At 36.3% G+C, this 3,736-nt stretch overlaps 1 long non-coding RNA gene across 1 annotated transcript; it reads right to left on the bottom strand.

Moving 5' to 3' along the window:
- Nucleotides 1-2,032: 2,032 nt before the first annotated feature.
- Nucleotides 2,033-3,419, bottom strand: LOC106954413 (uncharacterized). Its single transcript, XR_001426361.1, has 2 exons — nt 2,986-3,419; nt 2,033-2,289 (listed from the first exon to the last, which is right to left on the bottom strand). It is a non-coding gene; the product is annotated as an uncharacterized LOC106954413 (long non-coding RNA).
- Between the last annotated feature and the right edge of the window lie 317 nt (nt 3,420-3,736).

Raw genomic sequence — 3,736 nt, 5'->3', positions numbered from 1 at the left:
GCTATACAGAGATAAATACATTTAAAGAGGAGTGGTAATAGCAAATGAGGTGGATTAGCAGTGCTTGTCAACAACTGATGGTTTCATTCTGTGCAGCATTGTTCTCATTGCTCAAATATTGATCTGTTAGCATGTTTTGACAGTCATGAGACTGTCATACATCAACAATGTCCTCTTAAAATTTGTTGCAAGACTGACCACCATTGTAGATCCATCCTCGCCACAACATCCCACAATGACTATTTGAAGATACTTGGAAGATGTGTTGCTGCAACATTTAATTTCCCTTTGGCTTGAAGTATTTTTTTTAATTGAGCTGAAGTGAATCCATATATTTAAATGTTTATGACGTAAAGACGATATATTTCAAACCTCTGAATATTGTTAATTAGAAAGTTTTTGTCTCAGGTCTAACTAAAATTAATTTTAAAAAATTTACAATTTTACATGGAAAAAAACAGCTTACTTGTTAACCAGCTGACAGTTCTCACAAGTACAGTGGATGCAAAAAGTTATTGCTGAATGACTGTAAACAGATAAATCTCTCAAGAATGGAAGATTGAGTGGAAGGGAAAAGTATGGCAGAAAATTGTGCGCAATGAACGGGGATAACGGGTTTGGCTTACAAAGCAAAGTCAGTTCTTAAAGAGTCACCACAAACAGATGTAATAGCAGTATGGGCTACAGCTGTGCTATTCATTGGGCTAGGTCAGTGAACAACATGCACAGATAAATAAAACTCTTGTTTTGCTGTACTTGCTTGTCCATTTTGAGTTTCTGATATAAAGGGCGGTATAAAACTCGGCCAGTAAATTTTTATTTTATTAGTAGAGTGTTATTTTTAAAATGTTTAAAGATAAAGGCCTTTCAGCATTTAATATTTTACTTTTCATAATGAAACAAAGCAAAGATAAACAAAAAAAAAAAAACATTGAATAGTATGTTTGTAACTTTGATGTTGGAAACAACACAATAACTTTTTAAAATAAATCTCGATGATTACCAATATATTCAAATAATAATATAAATATTGTTATAAAGTAATTTGACAAAATGGACTATGTAAAGGACTTGGATCATTATCTACGCAGGACCAGTTCCTCAGTTTTCACCAAGGCTTCTTTTAAACAGGACCAAAAATATTACTTTTTACTTAAGCTTTTCCATGAAGGCAAATAATTATTTTGTTTCAGTTTTAAATCTCATTTATTTTAATTAAGTGTTTTTTTCTATGTTACATTCTTATTTTAATGTCTCTTGTGTTTTGAGTGTAAATAAAGCACTTTGAATTGTCCGATGCTATAGTTATAATTTTAATGAGAGTCCAATTTACCTCATAAAACTGTAAGTATTTGTAAATATGTTTTTTTTTTAGATGCATTTAATTTGGGAAGAGATACTATACATAACAGAAATTCTATTGTGCCTGTAATTACTGCAGCTGCCAAAATAAAAGAGTTACAATTTAGGGCTTCTCCTCTTCCAAGCAACAGTTTCCTCACAGATGTAAAACTAACATTTTGTTTAAATAGCAAACGAGACAGACCATTGAAGGCACCATTTCCCAGCATGCCTTGCTTACTTATTACCGGTCGAAAATGCTCCAGACTGTGGAGACTGGAATTTCTATTACAGCCAGTTTGTAGATGTCAAGGTGTTTTACTCAAGATTAACTCAGTTTAAATAGATAATATTTCTGGACACAATTATCGGGAATGTAAATGGAAACTGACACGTATAATACTGGATTATGGAAATAAAGTCCTAATCAAACCCAATAAATCTGCATTTATTTGCCTTGGTTCAGAATCATTACATTCTGAAACATGTGGCAGAACTGTTTACCTTTCTGCCTCACCTCCCCTCGATCACCTGAGCAGCGTGATTAGTATTTCCATATGGTACCTTCCCTCTCCTTTAAATAATACTTTAACATAAGCTTATAGTGTTTAAGTGCTAAAACACACATGAAAAGACAGCACAGCACCACCCCAACTCTCCATAAAAAAATAAGACTCAGAACACAAAAAAAGACATAAAACATTAGGGAAAACTTTAATAAATCAACACGTAAAACAAACAAACACGCTATGTTAGACTGGAAAGTGAAATGTCCAAATGTTTGCAGATGCATTCACTCCCAAAACAAAGTTCTGTAATGCACTGACTGCAGGCAGTTAGAGTCTGAGTGTATCACAGAACTTTATTTGGAAAGCCACAGCAGTGCCACCTCACAGGTTTGTCCTTGTGTGGAACCTTAGCTTCCTCGCTACTAGGTGCTCCTTCAACCTGCAGGTAAATAAATAAAAATAAAAAAAAAGAAAAGAAAAAACATAGTAATGCTGAACAGCCATGTTGACTGTCCTGTGTAATTTGTGACGAAATATGGAGTAAAATGTAGCTGGAGAAGCAGGGCCTGCGGAGCATAGCTGCAATGTGGCTACCCTATGGACACATACACACACACATGCAGTGATGGCAGACAGGTTTTATCTTTTTACAGAAATAAGTTAACTAAACATAGTTTTAGTTTGCACAGTTTTCATCAAGGCCCCTCATTGATAAAGCGCCTCAGGCTTGAACATTTGGGTGGTTGCAAACTTAACATCTGCACAATCTCTACACTGGCATGTATGATTCAAATTTTAAGAGCCTGCTTATGTCTTTCTCATTATTATTAGATTCTTGCGTCCGCAGTTCAACCTGTTGAGCTTCACCAACTTTCAACACTAAAGAAAAGCCACTGAAAATGAGCTATTCCCCAAACAATATAGACAGAGGAAGAAAAATGGGCTGAAGAAGGTCAAGAGTATCAAGTTGTTTCAGTTTGAGTGTAGTTAGGAGACTTATCAGCTGGCAGCAACTTCAGTTATGCAAAAATGATATCATAGAACAAACAGCAGAATGTCTCAACCAGAAATCATGGCAATGATTTCCAAAGTATGTGATGCAGTAAATTTGTTAGTTCTGCAAGCAATACTGTACCTGAAATAGGTAGACGTCAGGAACCAGCTGCAATCCAACACGAGGTGGTCTAGATCAGCTCATAAAAAAAAAAAAAAAAAAAGCTAAGAAAACTGAAAACGAGCTGAGGACATTGCAGGCCATAGCTACAGATTCACTGCATGCAAAGCCCCCTTTTTCAGAGCGGTAAATGACCGAGTGTGGACTTGCAGCGCTCTGATCCTAAGGTGACTACCTCCGCTTTTACCTTTTCTTCCCCCAGTGCTGTGCTGAGCAGTTCACTATATGCAGCTGGAAGAATGTCGACGTGGAGCTGCCAAACGTGAACGCGACTTCAGGAGCGCGCACCACACAGACCGAGAGGAGAGAAGAGGAGGGAAGGAGAGGGGGTGGGGGGGGTGCTTTTTTTTTCTTTCTTTTTTTTTTTTAGGGTAATTTCACGCAGCCGCGCAGCGAGCTGCACTTTAGTGAGAAGTTTTTTTTTTTGTTTTTTTTTTTTTTTACAGATGAATGCTAAATCCAGGACTGAGTCCCTCTTTTTACCCAGGCATGTTTCAGAAGCCTGTTATTTATTTGAGTGCCTTTCGGTCTCACTTCTTACATGGATGAATCAGGAAAAACTGAGATGCAAATAACAGATTTTTTTGTTTTTGTTTTGTATGTTTAATTATTATTTGTATAACATCCTTATAATTTCTGGAATGTGGAGCATGAGGCAGGTAACTAAGGCAAGACGAGTAATTTTATTTGGTATAAGGGGAAAACAACAAAG

The sequence above is a fragment of the Poecilia latipinna genome, unplaced genomic scaffold (assembly GCF_001443285.1).
Source record: "Poecilia latipinna isolate Pla-1442-1.1 unplaced genomic scaffold, P_latipinna-1.0 Scaffold655, whole genome shotgun sequence".
In the NCBI taxonomy this organism is placed as follows: Eukaryota; Metazoa; Chordata; class Actinopteri; order Cyprinodontiformes; family Poeciliidae; genus Poecilia; species Poecilia latipinna.
This window is presented reverse-complemented; position numbering and strand designations above follow the sequence as displayed.